A 20,844-nucleotide genomic window follows, 5' to 3' on the forward strand; every position below is an offset into this window, starting at 1 on the left:
ATTTCTTGAGAGCAGTTTTCATTTAGATTGTGAATTTGGTTATGATTGCTTCTAAGTAATCTGAAGATTAATTTTCTAAATTCCGTTTCTGGCATGTCCTTAATCTCTTCTTCTTCATCTTCGATTATTTGAGTTGCATGTTCCTTTGGGGGACTCATAGTGCCTTCCTCGTTCTTATTTAGGTTTTCCTTTGTTTTTCAGGATTTTTGTATTTTTTAAATTTTTTTAGTCTGGTTGCTTTTCTCTTTAATTTGTGTCTTAGTGCTTGTGGTGGGATTTCCCTCTGCTATGAGCTGCTATGTGTCTGTGCATTGCAAGTGGAAGCAGGCAGCCCAGCTTCCTGGACTCCAAGTCACTTCTCAATCCAGATGGGGCTGGGTTCAAGCCCCGCTGCACTAAGCTCCACCTTGAATTTTTGATAGTCAGGACTTTAGCTTGTTGTACAGCTTGCATGGTGGGGGAAGAAATTACTCTGAAATGTTGTGGTCCTCATTCCCAGGTAAGGAGCATGTTGAGGGGGCCCCTGCAACTGCTGGGCATGTACACATGAGGCAAATGTAGTAGCCCCCTGCTTACATTAGAAAATGTAAACAATCAATATGGCTTCTCCCAGCTGACTGCAGGTCCAGGTGGGATGAAGGGGGAGATGTAGATGGACAGCAACATGCCCAGACTCTCCATTTGCTCCCCTATACCTTCTCTTTCTTCCCAGGTGGAATTTCCTATACAGTTAACTGAGCTCCCCCTCCCACTGCTATCTGCAGCTCCATGGACCTGCAATCTCCCATCCAACCTGGTCTGATGGGGTTGATGCCAGTCTCCCTATTCCACATCTCCACTGCACCTGCTCCATGGCATTACCACACCTCCGCTGCTTCCATTTCTTATTTGCTCTTTTAATATGGACCTTCCCAGTCTCTGTTGGACTCCTGGGCTTCCCTGTGCAAATTTTGCACTGCTTTACCTCTGGCTTATATCCTCTCTCCTTTTTAACTATCTATTTTGCCCCATATGAAGTGGATCATCCTGTTGTTATACCACCATCTTGGGTTTCCCACCCACTTTCTCTCATAGAATTCAAATATGCAATTGTGATTACCAGTGGCTGGGGAAAGAATTGGAGAGGAAAGGTTGGGAAAAGGTTAATGGATGGTACTAGGTTATAGCTAGATAGAAGTGAGAAATTCTGGGTTTCTGTTTCACAATATGATGTATGATGACTACAGTTAATGCTAATGGATTGTGCATTTCTCTATTATAAACCTAGAATAGAAAAAAGAAATAGTTTGTCTTCAAACTCACTGTTTATTTCCTCTACTTTATCTATTTTACTAAAGATGTCTACTACTGTGCTTCAAATTTGCTTGTTATAATTTTTCAATTGATCGCTTTCTGCTTGGTTTTTAAAAAATTTCTTCCATCGCTGTCATGTCTCTTGGTTAGATTATTAAATTATTTTACTGTATTCTCTTGAAATTTGTTGAATTTCCTTAAGACAGCTGTCTTAACAATAGTCATCTGAGAATTTGAAAATTTCAGTTTCTAAATGGCTGGTTTCAGTAACATTATTTTATTCATTAGATGAGGTCCTCATTCCCTGGACTTTCTTAATGTTTGCTGGTGTATGACATCATCTGTGCATTGACAGATTAGTAGTAGTAATTGTGTCCATTTCATTTCAACAAGTTTACCCCTTGGTGCTCAGTAAGTAGTCGCCAATCAAGGAGAACATATGATATTTGACCCTTTGGGACTGGCTCAATTCACTCAGCATGATGTTTTCCAATATGTTCTCCCTGATCAGCGACTACTAACTGAGCACCAAGGGGGAAACTTGTTGAAATGAAATGGACACTATGAGAAACAGTGACTTGATCAGCTCTTGTCCTGACGGTTGATGTACAATGTTATACTTTATCCATTTTAGTATTTCTTTTGTTCTAGTAACATTGGTTGAACTCTGTAATTAACACACAATTATTCTTAGGTGTTTAAATTTTAACTGAAAAGTGATCCCTGTTAGGAATTTGGAAAACATTATGCTGGGTGAAATAAGCCAGTCCCAAAGGGACAAATACCACTTGTTCTCCTTGATAGGTGACAACTAACTGAGCACCAAATAGGAAACCTGTTAAAGTGAAATGAACACTAGGAGAAATGGTGACTTGATCAGCCCTCACCCTGACTGTTGATGAGCAACTAGATATGTTATCCCTCTTAGTATTTTTTGTTTGTTTGTTCTACTTAATACTTTTGGTTGAATACTATAATCAATACACAATTCTTCTTAAGTGCTGAAACTTAACTGAAGAGTGATCGCTGTTAAATGTAAGAGTGGGAATAAGAGAGGGAAGAGATGTGTAATTCGAGACATGCTCAAGCTGACTGACCTCAAACGGTAGAGTTAGAAACATACCAGGGGATTCCAATTCAATCCCATCAAGGTGGCATGTACCAATGCCATCTCACTAGTCAAAGTGATCAATTTTAGTTCACAACTGATCATAATGATAGGATTAAGAGTCAAAGGGATCACATAAACAAGACTAGTGTCTGCAAATACTAGCTGATAGAATAAAAAAGGGAGAGAATGATCCAACATGGGAAGTGAGATACACAGCAGACCCATAGAATGGCAGATGTCCTAAACAGCACTCTGGCCTCAGAATCAGCCCTTAAGGCACGCGGATCCAGCTGAAAAGCCCATGAGACTATTTCAGGCATGGAAACCCAAGACACTCTGGGGAAAAAAAAAACTTAAATGAAAGATCTCTGCGAGTGAGATCCCAGTGGAAAGAATGGGTCATCAAAGAAGGAGGTACCTTTCTCTGAAGGGAGGAGAGAACTTCCACTTTGACCATGGCCTTGTCTAAATATGATCAAAGTCAGTGAACTCAGGGGGCTTCCATAGCCTTGGCAGCTCATGACAAGAGCCTAGGGTGATTACTGAGGCCATAAACAAGAGTGTCAATTTGTTAAGTCAACAACAGGAGTCACTGTGCACTTACTCCTCATGTAGGATCTTTGTCCTTAGTGTGCTGTACATTGAGATTTAATGCTATAACTAGTACTCAAACAGTATTTTTTGTCGCTCCCCGTCTTCATGGAGGAACGACACAGGACCCTGCGCTGTTCCCTCGTCTGCTCGGCCCTCCCTGGGTTTGCTGCTAGTTCTTCCCGGGTTGGCTACCGTCCCTTCCACCTCCATGGAAGGGCGGTTCCCCCTGCCACTTTCCCCACTTCCGCGGGGGAGCGGCACACCGCTGGCCGGCTCTCTCGGGGGCTGCACAGGTGTTCCTTCAGATGTTCCTGGTGCATGTTGTCTCTCTCCTCCTTTATAGTCCTCTTACACCAATCCCAACTCTGCTATCCACACGCCGAGTACGCTGCTCTCCTCCAATCAGGAGCAGGTCCTGCTGTTCATTGGTTGAACTGGAGGCATCTGTGTAGAAGCTGTTTCCTCCTCTCCCAGCGCCATATTGTGGGAGAGCAGATGCATAGAATAAGTCTTAATTCCAGTAACTTAGTCTAGTCCGAGTTGCTCCCCACAGATCCCCCTTTCTTTTTATTTTTGGCGTTGATACGCGCCTGTCTTCGGTGCCCCGCGGCACACACTCTGCTCTGCTTGCTTGAGTTGCCCACAGGTGCTTACAAGCCCTACCAATCAGGCAAACCGAATCCGGGTCCTCTCTTCGCCATGTTGTGAGGAGGTTTTTAGGCGCTGATGTGTGCCTGTGTTCGGTGCCCTGCAGCGCATGCTCTGCTCTGCTAGAACTGCCTACAGGTGCTTACAAGCCCTATCAATCAGGCAAACCGAATCCAAGCCCTCTCATTGCCGTCTTGTGGGGAGACTTATTAGTGTTGATAACGTGCCTGTCTTCGGTGACCTGCAGCCGCCCACAGGTGCTTATCGTCTTACTAATCAGGCAGACCGAATCCAAGCTCTCTCATTGCCATGTTGTGGGGAGGCCTTATTTTTCTCTATTTCTCTATCTCCGGGCATTCCTATTTCTCCCATTTTACTTCTATCTGCCAGCATTCCTATTTCTCTCATTTTACTTCTAAACTTCTGTTTCTCTTATCTTTGCAGCTTCCCGGTGCCCACCCCGAGGCTGCTTCTCGGCGGCTTCCCGGCTCTGAGCCGCTTCAGCCCGCGCCTCTCTCATCTGCGCGGCTTCCCGGCTTTGCGCGGCTTGGCTTCGCGCGCGCACTCCGCGGTCTCGCACTAGCCCAGCGTTCCCTATCTACTTGTGCCCCGCACGCTCTCTCTGCGCGCGGCAGCCTCCGCGAGTCACACAGCCCCAGCTCACGTTTCCGCCACTAGCATTCAATCCAAGTTCCCCGGGCTAACCTGGCGAATTCAATCCAGCTCACGTTTCCGCCCCACGATTTGGCTTCCCGTCCTTTGCTCCCCGGGCTAATCTGACAGATTCCAACCTGGCTTACGTTTCCGCTTCTGGTTTTAACTTTTCGCCCCTTATTCCCGGGCTAACTCGACGAATCCCAAAGTAGCTTTCATCTCCGCCTCAGCCTGCCCCCCGCGGCTTCAATTTCCCTAACATTTTTCTCTACCCGGTATGTTTCCCTAAGTTTTCTTCCAACAATATTCCTCCCTCATTTCTCCTGGCTTCTCCCCACAGTCCGTATCCGAGTCTGTTTGTTCTAGCTTTCACTTTCGCTTTCGACCTTAGAGATTTCTCCCAGCTTCCCCCCGTAGTCCATATCTGAGTCTATGCCTAGGCTTTCAATAGCTTCTTCCGGCACCTTTTTCGTCCGGCTTTTCCCTAGGCTGTTTGCTAGTCTCTCTCTCCGATATTTTCCTATTTCTTCCCTCCTAAGTTTCGTATCCGAGTCACGGCACCATTATGTCGCTCCCCGTCTTCGTGGAGGAACGACACAGGACCCTGCGCTGTTCTTTCGTCTGCTCGGCCCTCCCCGGGTTTGCTGCTGGTTCTTCCCGGGTTGGCTACCGTCCCTTCCACCTCCGTGGAAGGGCGGTTCCCCCTGCCACTTTCCCCACTTCCGCGGGGGAGCGGCACACCGCTGGCCGGCTCTCTCGGGGGCTGCACAGGTGTTCCTTCAGATGTTCCTGGTGCATGTTGTCTCTCTCCTCCTTTATAGTCCTCTTACACCAATCCCAACTCTGCTATCCACACGCCGAGTACGCTGCTCTCCTCCAATCAGGAGCAGGTCCTGCTGTTCATTGGTTGAACTGGAGGCATCTGTGTAGAAGCTGTTTCCTCCTCTCCCAGCGCCATATTGTGGGAGAGCAGATGCATAGAATAAGTCTTAATTCCAGTAACTTAGTCTAGTCCGAGTTGCTCCCCACAATTTTTCACTTTATGTTTCTGTGTGGGAGCAAACTGTTGAAATCTTTACTTAATGTATGCTAAACTGATCTTCTGTATATAAAGAGAATCGAAAATGAATCTTGATGTGAATGGAAGGGGAGAGGGAGTGGGAAAGGGGAGGGTTGTGAGTGGGAGGGACGTTATGGGGAGGGGGAAGCCATTGTAATCCATAAGCTGTACTTTGGAAATTTATATTCATTAAATAAAAGTTTGAAAGAAAAAAAAAGAAAAACCCTAATATGCAAATCAGCTACAATTAGGAGCAAAATATTAGAAAAATATTTACAAGAGGTTTCATGGAAGAGATAGAACTTTAATTTTACTATCAAAGATAAGCAGAGTATATAGAGGAAATGGAAAGGTCTTTGGACAAAAGTCTGGGGGCAGGAGAGGCATGGATGGACATATGGAAAACAGAATGATGGTCTCATTGATATCTGTGTGGATGCAGACTGTTGAAATCTTTACTTAGTATATACCAAGTTGATCTTCTGTATATAAAGATAATTGAAAATGAATTTTGATGAAGAATGGGATGGGACAGAGAGTGGGAGATGGGATGGTTGCAGGTGGGAGGGAGGTTATGGGGGGAAAAGCTGCTGTAGTCCAAAAGTTGTACTTTCAAAATTTGTATTTATTAAATAAAAGTTAAAAAAAAAGTAGTAATTGACTTTGCTTGAGGCTCTCTCCTCAGAAATTCTAAGCAATCTCTTAATTTTTTTCTGAACCAATGGAAACCTTTGCTATTCCAGCACTAGATGGCACTGTATGTCGAGGTGCTGGCACACTGCAGATCTGCTGTTGGTGTGCTTTCACTGTTTAAGTCCTAAAAACACTCCTCAAGCTCAGATTTGCCTTTAATCTACAGTTAGTTTGCTCTTCAGAGTAAATTGGAGAGGTGTCTAAAAATCAGATAATCTATCATTATGAGTATCTTCCTGGGGCTGGAGAAGGTCTAAGTGCCTGGTTATGTGTTCACCAATGACATAATGCTAGATTACACCTGGAAGCCGCAGCTCACTGATGGTAGTATAGCCTGAGGGTGGATTTCAGACCCACATTTCTATGGTATGTCTGTTGCTAAAGTGAACTAGTAGCCCAAGTCTACTCCTACCAGTCACTGATGATGCTGACTCGGATATAAGGCTGATCAACTTGGACTACAAAATTCCACTTGACACTGGAGCGAATCCAAAGACTTCAAGCACTGGCCTGAAGGCAGGGAGTGTTATGATCTGCTCGATGTAGGGTTTTTCTAGCCTGGCACTGAGTCCCATTATAGCCTCATGGTTCCTTGCTATCTGCCCAAGGTTGCAGGAGGGGTGATAAAGGCAGCCCCTCAGCAGCCTAGGTAGGCAATAGTTGGGTCGCACTGGGTCTCACAATCACCAGGTCATGTGCAATCATGAGAGTGTTTGCTAGGTCATGTGAAACTAGAATCATATACGTTGAAACAAATCCATTCCACCAGAGGCAGGTCTCTGCCTGATACTGCGGCAAGTTTAGAATCTCTATGTGCAAGAACCGGCCTTGGGGTAGAGGCCTTTGGGCTTTGTCAAGTCTCATGGGTGATTCTAAGCTCCACTGCAAGGTCATAAGCTCCTTCTACTGACCTGCTTCACAGTGGCAGGAGTTTTGTTTTGTTTTTTTTTTTTTGCTATCTTCTGGTGTGGGGAGAGGTTTGAATGAAAGAGGCTGTCCCCTGACTACCAGCCTAGGGATGTACTCGTTCTGAAGGTACAGGTCTGGGGAAAGGGGTATGGAACTCTGTCCAATGCTGAACTTAATGATGGTCCTGGAACTGGGATTTAGGCCTAGCATCTGGACTTAATTCCCTCTTCCTCCCCTAAGAGAGAGGCAAGGTGTTTCTCCCCACATGCTGCTGTCTGAAGCTTGAGGAAGAGGTGACTTGCAACTCTACCCTTCTTGTTTTATTCAACAAAATTTTTCTTAATATTATTTTTTTAACTTTTATTTAATGAATATAAATTTCCAAAGTACAGCTTATGGATTACAATGGCTTCCCCCTCCCCATAACGTCCCTCCCACCCACAACCCTCCCCTTTCCCACTCCCTCTCCCCTTCCATTCACATCAAGATTCATTTTCAATTCTCTTTATATACAGAAGATCAGTTTAGCATACATTAAGTAAAGATTTCAACAGTTTGCTCCCACACAGAAACATAAAGTGAAAAATACTGTTTGAGTACTAGTTATAGCATTAAATCTCAATGTACAGCACACTAAGGACAAAGATCCTACATGAGGAGTAAGTGCGCAGTGACTCCTGTTGTTGACTTAACAAATTGACACTCTTGTTTATGGCCTCAGTAATCACCCTAGGCTCTTGTCATGAGCTGCCAAGGCTATGGAAGCCCCCTGAGTTCACCGACTTTGATCATATTTAGACAAGGCCATGGTCAAAGTGGAAGTTCTCTCCTCCCTTCAGAGAAAGGTACCTCCTTCTTTGATGACCTGTTCTTTTCACTGGGATCTTATATCAAAACTAGGCACTGTGGTTTCTCACCTGGCTTCTGTAGCTCTTGTGAAGGTGACTTAATGTGTGAATACAATTCAAAAATGTATCTCTGGGTAGATGGGAGCTGGATTGTCTTACTTAGTTTCTATCTTTAGGCATTGCCCCGTGCCTGGTGTTTAAGCGACCTTAATTGGCTAGTACTCTCCACAATACTCTCTTATTCCTGAGTTGTCATATGCTATGTAAGCTCCATTAAAGGCTGTGAAATCCCCTTTGGAGCTTTCTCACGGCTAAGCAATTATGCTTTGATTGATGGAAACGTAAGCACACCTTGATTGCTTATGTAATTTGAATTAATTACATTACTTCCAGATTTGTATGTTACTGAGGAAGGTGCTTATCAACTGATTCTAATTAATTTATAACAGCTTTATGATACAAATAGAAGCTTTAAACACTTAATATTACATTCTAAAGTTCAATTCATTCATTATTTCATTTATTCATCCATTCAACAAATAGTTATTGAAGTGTTAATATGTAGAAAGTGCTTTGGGGGTTAGAATGGTAATTTAGAGAATGCACAATACTTGGCACCTACATCCTAAGAGGGGAATGAAAGGCACACAGATATCCACAAAGTGAACGTAAAATATAGTTCTTTTAGCTTTTTGTTGTCATGTTTACATGTGTCAGTTCAGGCAAGTAAAATCTACACATTGGAGAAAAAAGTACACATTGGAGAAATGTGGTGTAGGGTTACAGAATAAAATAAAGGAGTGGAATAAGTATGGGTAAAGCCTCCCAAAGATCTGCAACAGCAGGGGCCCTTGACTCCTGTGGTGTGGAGAAGGCAAAGGAGAAGAGTGTTTCTGGGGCCCAGCGGTGGGTAAGCAGGAAGAGCTAGGCCATGGTTGGCCTGCCAGATGGGATCTGGAGTGGTGGAAATCATCCAACTTGAACACACACAAGGGCTTTGTGCTTGCTCTGGCCCTCTAGCATCTGTAGTACATCTCTTGGGAGGAGCAGCCTGCGGGCTGGGCCCCTGGGCTACAGAGCAGGGGAGGGGTAGAGAGTGAGTGAGAAGGCAAACTGGCACAAGACTTGAACAGAGCTCCAGGACTGATCATTGCCTAATATAAATTATATTTTCATGTAGAGAGAGTAATTTTATCATGAAGAAATCACACATAGAGTTTGATGTCAGGCAAACTCTAGCATGGGTGTATGTGTGTATATCTAGCAAGCATCCTGGGTGGCATTCTGGGGTGGATGGGAGTGAGATGGGGACAGATTACTTGCTTAGAAGAAACAAGAAAATTGGTTTCTTCCCAGTTATGAATCCAATGCAGATGTTTAGTGGTAAGCTTTCTGCCATCAAGGTAAGATATTTGGAAAGGAGAAAAAAGATGGAAAATCACTTTGTGATTGAGCTGAGATGAGGATCCAGTGATTTAGAGAGTGTTAAAATAATGTTACTGAAAGTACTTAGTAGTTGTTTGATCTCTTAACTAATTAGTTCACCACACGTCTATTAAAAGTTGTGTTGGTGACAATATTATGAGCAAACTTGTTTCTGATCCTGTGGATTTTATAGCCTAGTGGGTAAGAAAAATGTTTATTTTTCAAAGTCACAAAAATGAATATGAGTAACTGTGATATAGAGGAAGAGTGCACAAGTTATAATGACATACTCATATTGTAGGGGGATATTGATCTATCCTGGGGGTCAGAGAACGCTTCCTAGTGGGAAGGCAAGTCATGTGAGAGTTCTGAATATTGTAGTAGAACTAAAACACAAGAAGAGAGGGAATGGGAAAGAGTCTTTCAGGGACAAAGAACAGCCATGCAAAGGCCCGGGGTTGGAGGGAATAAAATGATGATGAGAAGTCAAATCTCTTTTTAAAAAAATATTTAATTTATTTGGATGGAATCGGGGGGGAGGGTGGGTATAGATAGATAGATAGATAGATAGATGGTACGCTCATATATATTTATGTATATGTGGTACTCTCATATTATATATGTATATTTATGTATATATGGAGAGAGAGATGTCTCCTATTTGCTAGTTCACTCCCTATGTGAGCAGCAAGAACTGGGACTGAGCCAGGTAGAAACCTGGAGCCAGGAACTCAGTCTCAATGTCCCACGTGGGTAGCAAGAACCGAGCTACTTGAGCCATCAGCTACTACCTTTCAGGGTAGCATTAGCAAGAAGCTGGGTTTGGGAGCAGAGCTGGGACTCAAACACAAGCACTCCCATATGAGATGCAGGCATCCAAAGTCACGTTATAAAGGAGATGCCAAATGCTTGCCCTGGGAAACAGAATCCTTCAGTGCAGTTTTTCAGCTTAATCAACTGTGTAGTTGAGCAGACTCATATATCACACATTTCAGTAACATTCCAACCCTAAAATTACATGATTTACAGCATTTAAGTCCTTGCCAACATTGGGTTCAATCCAATGAAAGATGCTTTGAGAGATAAAAGAACAGTGTGAGGTAAGGTACTTTAGTAAGTAGAACATAACACACCAACAAGTTGAGTAACCGTATATGACAGCATATGATTAAGTACTGCAGTGAGGAATCCACGTGGCCGGGAGGATTGGAGGTCAGTGAGGAAAGCCGAGAAGGAGGAACCTTCCTGTTGGTGCATCTCTTGATCAGACAGCAGGAAATCTTCACTCCATGAGAGGGGCTCTGACTAAAGGGAATTCTTGGCAGCCAGTAGAGAATCCATCTTTCAGTTGTCATCTGTGCAACTATCAGTAAAGAGCAAGGACACTGGGGGTATCACTGCTGCTTTGTACTAGATGCTTCACCTGAGAAGAAATAGTATTATTATACCCATTTTACAGAGAAGGGAACTGAGATTTAGTGATTTATGTAATATGCTGATATTTCCCAGTTAGATGGTGGCTGACCTGGAGTTAGAACCTAGGTCTACCTGGTTCTAAACTCAATGCCTCTTCTTCTTCTTCTTCTTCTTCTTCTTCTTCTTCTTCTTCTTCTTCTTCTTCTTCTTCTTTTTGACAGGCGGAGTGGACAGTGAGAGAGAGAGACAGAGAGAAAGGTCTTCCTTTTTGCCGTTGGTTCACCCTCCAATGGCCACCGCGGCTGGTGCGCTGCAGCCAGCACACCGCACTGATCTGAAGGCAGGAGCAAGGTTCTTCTCCTGGTCTCCCATGGGGTGCGGGGCCCAAGGACTTGGGCCATCCTCCACTGCACTCCCGGGCCACAGCAGAGAGCTGGCCTGGAAGAGGGGCAACCGGGACAGAATCTGGAGCCCCGACCGGGACTAGAACCCGGTGTGCCGGCGCCGCAGGTGGAGGATTAGCCTATTGAGCCGCAGCGCCTGCCTGAACTTAATGCTTCTACCATTGTCTTTTTTTTTTTTTTTAAGATTTATTTATTTATTTGAAAGTCAGAGTTACACAGAGAGAGGCAAGGCAGAGGCAGAGGCAGAGGCAGAGGGAAGGTGGGGGGAGAGAGAGGGAGAGAGAGAGAGAGAGGTCTTTGATCTGATGGCTTACTCCCCAATTAGCCGGAGCTGTGCCAATGTGTAGCCAGGAGCCAGGAGCTTCTTCTGGGTCTCCCACGTGGGTGCAGGGGCCCAAGGACCTGGACTATCTTCCACTGCTTTCTCAGGCAATAGTAGAGAGCTGGCCAGGGCGTTAACCTGCTGCGCCATAGTGCCGGCCCCTCTACCACCATTGTCTTCTTAAAACTGTAATGTGCATGTGTGTGTAGTTCTTGCTTTATCCCCTATACTGCAGTGTATAGTTCTTGATGAAGGAGTAAGAGGAAAGAGTGGGGGAAGAAATTATATTTTAAAAAACAGTCTGCCACACACCAAACAATAAGCTTGCTTACTACATAGGTTATTGCAATCAATGTTCACCTCAAACTGCCTGCTACGCATTATTCCCCCCATTTTACAGATGAGAAAACTGACTTAAGTACCTTGTCTATGATCTTTGACTCACCAGGGGAGCAGGGATGAAATTAGGCTGGGTCCAAATTCCACACTTTCTAGCCTATGACATTAGTCTCTGGACACCTCCAGGTGAGTTTTGCTTCCTGCACTATGTCATGTGCCTCCTATTGTCCAGTAAATGTTTGTTCATGTATTTACTCATTTAGCAAACATTGTTTGTATACCTGTTTTGTGCTTGGCATTGTAGTGATCTCAATGAGAAGAAACAAATTATTTTCACATTTTTAATTTTTTTTTTATTTCGGTTATACAAGTTTCATATATTTCATATATACAGATTTAGGAACCTAGTGGCATTCCCCACTTACCTTCTCTACTGTCCATGTTTCAAGCCTTCCTCCCCCTCCTTCTTGGAGTCCCACTCTTAATTTTTACTATTTTCTTATTTTTTTTTTCTGACTGCAAGATTTCCAAAGATTTGTCTTATAGTTTGGATATTCTTTCTCCTGCCTCACCAAGTCTTCTGTAAAGGCTATCCACTGCATTTTTTATTTGGTCTAGTGAATGCTTCATTTCTAATATTTCATTTTGATTTCTTTTTAAAATTTCATTTTCATGGGAAAATTTTTCTTTCATGCCATGTATAGTTTTCTTTAGTTTGTGGATTTAATTTTGATTACTTTTGAGTAATCCTATGATTAATTTTTTTGAATTCCATTTCTGGCATTTCATCCATCTCTTCATCTTCACATTCTAATACTGAAATGTTGTTGTGTTCCTTTGCGGGGAGTCATGGTGTCTTCCTTATTCTTGTTTCTTGAGTTTCTGCATTTATTTTTAGGTATTTGCGGAGTATTTTTTCTTTTGATGGCTTTTATCTCTGGGCTATGCTTCTGTAGTTTAGTGTAACGTTTTCACTTCCAGTGAATACCAAGAATTGAGTGGTATGTATTGCCAGGGAGCTCTGGTCAATGCTGTAGGGTGTGGAGAGTTTTCAGGATAATGCCCAAGTTGAGTGTGGTAGAACTCAATTCCCAGCTACAACCTCCACTTTCTAATGTAATCCATGGATTCCTGAGGTCTCAGCACACAAGGCTCCCACAGTTGTTTGGTCCAGAGGTTTTTCTCCGTCCTGCCAGCCTGTCCCTCAACAAAGAGGCAGATGTTCCCTGAGGTAGCTCCACCTAGGCGTTTTACCCTTGGAGACTGCCGGTATGAGTGTTCCACATCCCATGTGGCTGCCCAGCTACTTCCCAGCCAGGCTTAAAGTCAGTGGAGGCTGCTGCCCTAATCCAAAATGGTGCCTGCCCTTGATCAGCTGAACAGTAGGTGCTGTTTTAGAGAGATTGAGGGGAATCAAAGTCCCCCTCCATTTTCACTGGATCCGTGAGTAACCACCAGCAAATGCCAGCCCTCAGGGCTCCAGTCTGGACCCACACCATGTTCTCCCTCTGGTTCTATCACCACGAGTTGCTGCATTCTGGCCTTACATCCAGCCCCCAAAAGACTTTTTGAAAAAGAAAGAAATAATAATATGAGAGAAAAACAGAACAATAAGAGACAACTTGTTTTAGGAAATATTAAAACATATCAATAGACAGACATTCTAAATGTACATTGAACTCAAATATGTATTAAAATCTATATATAATAAAATCAGTGGCTCAAATCAGTGTGTGTATGTGTGTGTGTGTACTTGGAGGTGGGGTAGGAACAGGTTAGTTCATAGTTCATGATCTAATAGCTTAGTAACAATTTGAAGAGAAATTGGATTCACATTCACACTGTATACCAAGATGAATTCCAAATGGATCAAGCATTTAAAAGTGAAAGATAAAATCATAAAAGTTATAGAAGAAAACACATGTGAACCACGTTATAATCCATGAATGAGAAACATCTTTTCAACTATCACACAAAACAGAAGGCCAGAAGAGAAGTTTATATATATATATATATAAAACATATATATTAAAACATATATATATACATGTATATATATGTTTTAAATGTTGGTCTACAAAAAGTGCTCTAAGCAGAGTCAAAAGAAAAATGACCATAGGCAGAATATCTGTAATTTATCACAAAAGACTAATATTACTAATATATAAATAATTCTTTTTTTTTGACAGGCAGAGTGGATAGTGAGAGAGAGAGAGACAGAGAGAAAGGTCTTCCTTTTGCGTTGGTTCACCCTCCAATGGCCGCCACAGCTGGTGCACTGCGGCCGGCGCACCGCGCTGATCCGAAGGCAGGAGCCAGGTGCTTCTCCTGGTCTCCCATGGGGTGCAGGGCCCAAGCACTTGGGCCATCCTCCACTGCCTTCCCGGGCCACAGCAGAGAGCTGGCCTGGAAGAGGGGCAATCCGGACAGAATCTGGCGCCCCGACAGGGACTAGAACCCGGCGTGCTGGTGCTGCTAGGTGGAGGATTAGCCTATTGATCCGCGGTGCCGGTATAAATAATTCTTACAAATCAATATTGAAAAGATCATCAATCCACTGAAATATGTGCATAGACAAGTCATATAAAAGGATACTCTAAGCCTAGAGACTCTTGTAAAAGAGTCTATACTTTTGCATAGTTGGGGAAGTGAAAATTAAAATTACACTGCTATGTGATTTTCACCAATTTTTCAAGTTGATTATGTGTCAGAGTGCCAGGATTGTGGGAAACACTGATATGTGCAGTTTACAGGGGGATAGAGGTACAATATGCTTACATGGGACAGATGAACGCAGTTTTAAAAATATCAAACAGAATTAAAAATGCATCTATTCATTGGTCCTGCAATTTCAATTTTAGGAAATTGGAGTAGCAATATAGCTTCCTGTATGAAAAGTGACATAGCAATATTATTTTCCACAGCAAAAGATTGGAAATAACATAAGTACTCACCAAAAGAGGACTTATGCTGAGTGAAAGAAGCCAGTCCCAAAGGGAAAAATATCATATATTCTCCCTGATCTGTGACAACTAACTGAGCACATAAAAGGAAACCTGTAGAAGGAAACTGACACTATGAGAAACAATGACTTTATCAGCCCTTTTCCTGACTGTCGAAGAACAGCTTACTATTATATTCCTTTTTAGTATTTTCTTGTTCAACTTAATACCATTGGTTGAACTCTTAACACAAAGTTATTCTTAGGTGTTTAAATTTAACTTAAAATTGATCCCTGTTAAAAATAAGAGTGGGAATAAGAGAGGGAGGAGATGTACAGTTCGGCACATGCTCACTCGGACTTACCCCTAATGGTAGAGTTAGAAACGTGCCATGGGACTCCAAATCCCATTAAGTTGGCATGTACCAATGCCATCTCACTAGTCAAAGTGATCAGTTTCAGTTCACAACTGATTGTAAAGATAGGATTAAGTGTCAAAGGAATCACATAAACAAGACCAGTGTCTGCTAATAATAATTGATAGAATGAAAAAGGAGAGAACGATTCAACATGGGAAGCAGGATACACAACAGACTCATAGAGTGGCAAATGTCCTAAACAGCACTCTGGCCTCAGAATCAGCCCTTAAGGCATTCGGATCTGGCTGAAAAGCCCATGAGAGTTTCTCAGGAATGGAAAGCCAAGACACTCTGGCAAAAAAAAAAAAAAAAAAAAAAAAAAAAAAAAAAAAATGACCTAAATGAAAGATCTCTGTGAGTGAGATCCCAGTGGAAAGAACGGGCCATCAAAGAAGGAGGTACCTTTCTCTGAAAGGAGGAGAGAACTTCCACTTTGACTATGGCCTTGTCTAAATAAAGTCGGAATTGGTGAACTCACGAGGCTCCATAGCCTTGTCAACTCATGACAAGAGCCTCAGGTGATTACTGACATCATAAATAAGAGTGTCAATTGTTAAAACAACAATGGGAGTCACTGTGCACTTACTCCCCATGTAGAATCTCTGTACTTAATGTATTGTACTATGTGAATTAGTGGTAAAACTAATCTTCAAATAGTACTCTATGCCTTGTGTTTCAATGTGGGTGCAAACTGTTGAAATCTTTACTTAGTATATACTAAGTTGATCTTCTGTATATAAAGATAATTAAAAATGAATCTTAATGAAGAATGGGATGGGAGAGGGAGTAGGAGATGGGATGGTTTGTGGGTGGGAGAGTGGTTATGGGGGGAAAATGCTATAATCCAAAAGTTGTACTTTGGAAATTTATATTTATTAAATAAAAGTTAAAAAAATAAAAAAAATAAATGGAATTCAGCAACTGGGACTTTTACAAACCCATAGAGGAAGATCTCTAAGTTGCATTTTTCAGTTAAAAATCAAGATACAGAATCATGAATGTGGTGAGGAAAATGGGGAAAAGAATAAAACTCATATTTGCTTCTTCATTTATTAAAAATATCTCTGATATCTCTGAATGAGTCCTTAAAGGACTCATAATAGTGACTGTAATTCTTTTTGCTTTTTTATTATTTCCTTTGAATAGAGGCATACTGAGTGGCTGGGTGACCTGAAAAAGAAATTTTTCGTTCAATACATTATTCTACTCATTGAATTTTGAACCATATAAAATATAACTTTTAACTCCTCCCAAATTCTCTTTCTGAGTGAAGCTGGGGGGAGGGGGTGTGGATCTAGATATTCATCCAATTAACCCTGCCTCTTGTGAATGACCTGGAGAGAAAGACAGTGGAATCCATGCCAACTGTGGCACATAATAATTTTCATGGCAAATGTCAGCCATTTTTTTAAAAAATTCTTAAATATTTATTTATTTATTTGAAAGAGTTACAGAGAGGTGGAGGCAGAAAGAGAGCAAGTGAGAGCGAGAGCGAGAGAGAGAGAGAGAGAGAGAGAGAAATCTTCCATCCACTGGTTCACTCCCCAAATGGCCACAACAGCTGAAACTGGGCCTATCCAAAGCCAGGCACTTCTTCCAGGTCTCCCATATAGGTGCAGGGGCCCAAGCATTTCAACCAACTTCCACTGCTTTCCCAGGCTATAACAGAGAGCTGGATCAGAAGTGGAGCAGCTGGGACTTGAAGCGGTGCCCATATGGGATGCTGGCACTCTAGGTGGTGGCTTTACCCACTATACCACAGTGTCAGTCCCTCAGCCATTGCTTTTATACTTACATTTTATAAGATGGCAAATTGAGTCCCACATAAGAAATAGTCACCATTCTTTCTTCTAAGTTTTCACACTTTCAATCTTTTTTTTTTTATTTGCATGGCTTTTATCATTGTAGCGATCACTTTACTTTTCTTCTGTGCGTTGTGGACTTATCTCTACTTCCTCCAAGATCAAGGACAGCATGGGAGAGTTGGGGCAGAATTGCCAGTGGGACATAGTCCTTGGAGGGAAGTGTCAGGGGTGTGAACTAAAGCTGGGTTTGGATGAAAGGGCTGTTTCCAGCCTTCTCTGGGTTCAATCTTCAGGAAAAGAGCATCAAAGGGCACCCTTCACATCTGTCACCACGGGGTCACCTATGAAGCTCCCACTTTCCACAGTTTCCAAGTGCCTTCAGCTATGTCCAGTGGGTCATTTTTCTTAATTCCTTTCCCTGTGAACCTAGCAAACATGGATAGTCACTGAGTCTGTTTAAGAACTTGGCCATGTTGGCATTGGGCTCTCCTGTCTGTGACAGGAGGAAGCAGAGTCTCAGCTGGACACACAGAGGGAGACAGAAAGGCCAGTGAAGGACCCTGGCCAGAGCTCCTGGGGCTGTCCTGCTCCAGCCTGGAGGACACCTCCAGCATCTGTAGGCTGCATCAGGTTACTTTGAGTTCTTTAGCAAATGCATGGTTCTTTCCAAAGCAAACCAAATGACTTCAAACCGTGGGTAATCTTTGGGGCTTTTTTCTCTAGAGAAAGTTAAGAAAGTTAAAAACAAACCTAAATGAAAGATCTCCGCGAGTGAGATCCCAGTGGAAAGAACAGGTCATCAAAGAAGGAGGTACCTTTCTCTGAAGGGAGGAGAGAACTTCCACTTTGACCATGGCCTTGTCTAAAAATTATCAGAGTCAGTGAACTCAGGGGGCTTCCATAGCCTTGGCAGCTCATGCAAGAGCCTAGGGTGATTACTGAGGCCATAAACAGGAGTGTCAATTTGTTAAGTCAACAACAGGAGTCACTGTGCACTTACTCCTCATGTAGGATCTTTGTCCTTAGTGTGCTGTACATTGAGATTTAATGCTATAACTAGTACTCAAACAGTATTTTTCACTTTATGTTTCTGTGTGGGAGCAAACTGTTGAAATCTTTACTTAATGTATACTAAACTGATCTTCTGTATATAAAGAGAAATGAAAATGAATCTTGATGTGAATGGAAGGGGAGAGGGAGTGGGAAAGGGGAGGGTTGCGGGTGGAAGGGACGTTATGGGGGGGAAGCCATTGTAGTCCATAAGCTGTACTTTGGAAATTTATATTCATTAAATAAAAGTTAAAAAAATACTTTATCAGACAATTAATAGGAATTGTATGCTGCTGTAGTGGTAATGATTTTGAGACAATTTAAAATAATTATTAAAAAAAAAGTTAAGTTTCTTTTCTAGAGAAAGTTATGTGCTAGAAAACTCCTGTTTCAGTGTGAAACTTGGGGTTTTCAGCAGTCTTCCAGGAAGGCTGTAGCCTGTCCCTGCCCATCATACCTTGAGGGCTACGGCCCTGGAAACCAGGTGCGCTTCTAGTCTCTGGGTGTGCAAGATCCCAAGAAGGCCAAGGCATCTTTTCAGACTCCATCCAGTCCTGTGCCTGGCGCTTGCCAGGGTTGATCCCATCTGGCCCTAAGTGAGAGTTCAAGATCCACTTTTGTATTTCGCTGTTGGTGCTTTTCAATGTTGTGACACCTAGTAGTTACTTAGCTAGCATGTGGTGACTGATTACCTCAATCTCAAAAAGTCGGGGATTAATAAAGGCAACACTGGAAAAAAATAAAGGCAATACTGTTAGTGGAAACCTGTGGGGGCAAGGATGGTGCATATCTAAATGTGCTAACTCCTCATTTCATGGGCCTGAAGATCTGCACTTCCTTAGAGAGAAGCATTCAGCAGGCAAAATTGTATTTCAGATCAAAAGCTATGGAAACAACATGGCATGTTAGGAGGCAAAGTTGGAATCCAGTGACCTGGTTTAGATTCTGGGTTCATCCACAGAGTAGCTCAGCAGACCCTGAGTACGACTTTCAATCCTCAGCTGCATCACTGCAGTAGCTCTCCTCTCCTCCTAGTCTGCTTTTAAAGCTCAATGATCTAACTGGATGGAAAGCATTTTTCAACTTTACGCACATTGGACCTGTGCAGAACATTGCATGATGATTTAATATTCACGTCAGGCCTGGTTCTCTCTCTCTGTCTCTCTCTCTGTATCTCTCTCCCTGTCTCTCTCTCTCTCTGCATAAGTGGCAGAGGATTTGTTGCAGGTGAGGACAGTGTTAACTTTGCAGAGCAACCCAAGGAGAGGATTGCTTGCCATCAGGGGAGACCCAGGACTGATGGTAGGCACTTAACAGCATGTTCCAATTACAGCATTTAAATCTAATTGCATACTCTGTTAATCTCTGTCAGTGCGGCATCATTTAATATCATCACGGCAGCCTCTAATATCGTGAGCAATGTGAGCTGAGCTGAGACTATTGAAAAAGTTCAGTCCCAGGTCTTCATATCCCCTTTAATTCTCTCTGTCAATTATGCTGCAGCCATGAGTTCAAAGAAAGGTCTTGAGATCCGGGGTTGGAGCTACCTTTTTGAAGCAAAGCCTCCTATAAATATACAGATTATATCAGGAGCCTCCAATTCCTTGCCCTGGTTGTTTTTGATGGGTTAGTTGCAGTGACTAGTCCCTGGGGTTTAACTTAATATAGGCCTATTTCAAACAAATATTGCAAATGCAATCTGTTCCATAGTTTATAGTTCTGGAAATAATGTGATATCACTTGCACATGTATTTTTTTTCCCTCCGTTTAGCAGTACCCCAGGCTCAAATAAAGTTGGCAGAGGGAAAAACCAGACCCCTACTTAGCCCATTTCTTTGCACATAGTAAGCTTTTTTTCATAGTTTGTTCTTATAAATGATAGTTGATTGACATGGAAGATTCAAATGGAAGGCCACAGAGTTAGATTTTTAATGTGTAACTCTTAAATAACAACAACAAAAAAAATCCAAACTTGTATGACCAACTCTATTCAAATTCAATGTGGAATTACATGAATTATTGGCTTATTTAAGGTTCCTGGCAATCTGCTATTGCCCCGTTTTATAGTTGATATTAAAGTACGGAAAAAAATTAGTTTATCCATGGTGTCAGAACTGGGAAACAGGGTGCAGGAATTTAATCTCAGACCCTGGGAATCCACAAGTGTGTTACCTAAGGTTTATTCTGTTCTCTCAAGGATTGTTCTTCAGATCTTGCTTGATGGTAAGACCACAATGAGCAATTGATTAGCTGAACCCAGCCTTGTGTGATTAAATGATGAAGAGTTTGGTAGCAGAAGTGCTGAGAAGGCAGGGAAAAGCCATTTTCTGAGAGCTGGGATTGTATAGAAGAGATGGGATCTGAGACAAGTGTGTGGGTAGATATGCAGATTTTGAGAGAGAGAGAGAGAGTCAGAGGGAGGCATTTGCTATACAAAGAGTCAGCATGCTGTAGTAGATGGAAGGTTTTGAGACCCGGTGTGTTAGAGAATAGGCTGAGCTGCTCTATCAATGAGCCTCTCCATCTAAATCACATGATAGGAATAATACGGAAACAGTTCTCTTTCAGGAAGGTGTTCAGATGTATGTGGTATTAGGCTGCCTGGTTTCATCTGCCATCCTCACACTAGAGTTGGGGTCCTCCTTCTGGGATCACACAGTGAGACAGTGTAGTGGTCAGGTAAGCCTTATAACCGCTTTCCTCCTGTGGGATCTTGTGCTGAGTAGTTACTCTCTCTTTTGAAGGCTTCTTATTTGATAAATAATAATAATGTAATATAGTATAATAGAATAATAGAATTAATGGTATAGAAGAATGCTTAGAACACATTTGGCACAAAGGGAGTAATATTATGTGAATGTTATTGTTTGCCTGTGGTGGTTCTCAGTATTTGCCCATAGACTGGCTCCTGGC

This window comes from Oryctolagus cuniculus, chromosome 7, assembly GCF_964237555.1.
Source record: "Oryctolagus cuniculus chromosome 7, mOryCun1.1, whole genome shotgun sequence".
Taxonomy (NCBI): Eukaryota; Metazoa; Chordata; class Mammalia; order Lagomorpha; family Leporidae; genus Oryctolagus; species Oryctolagus cuniculus.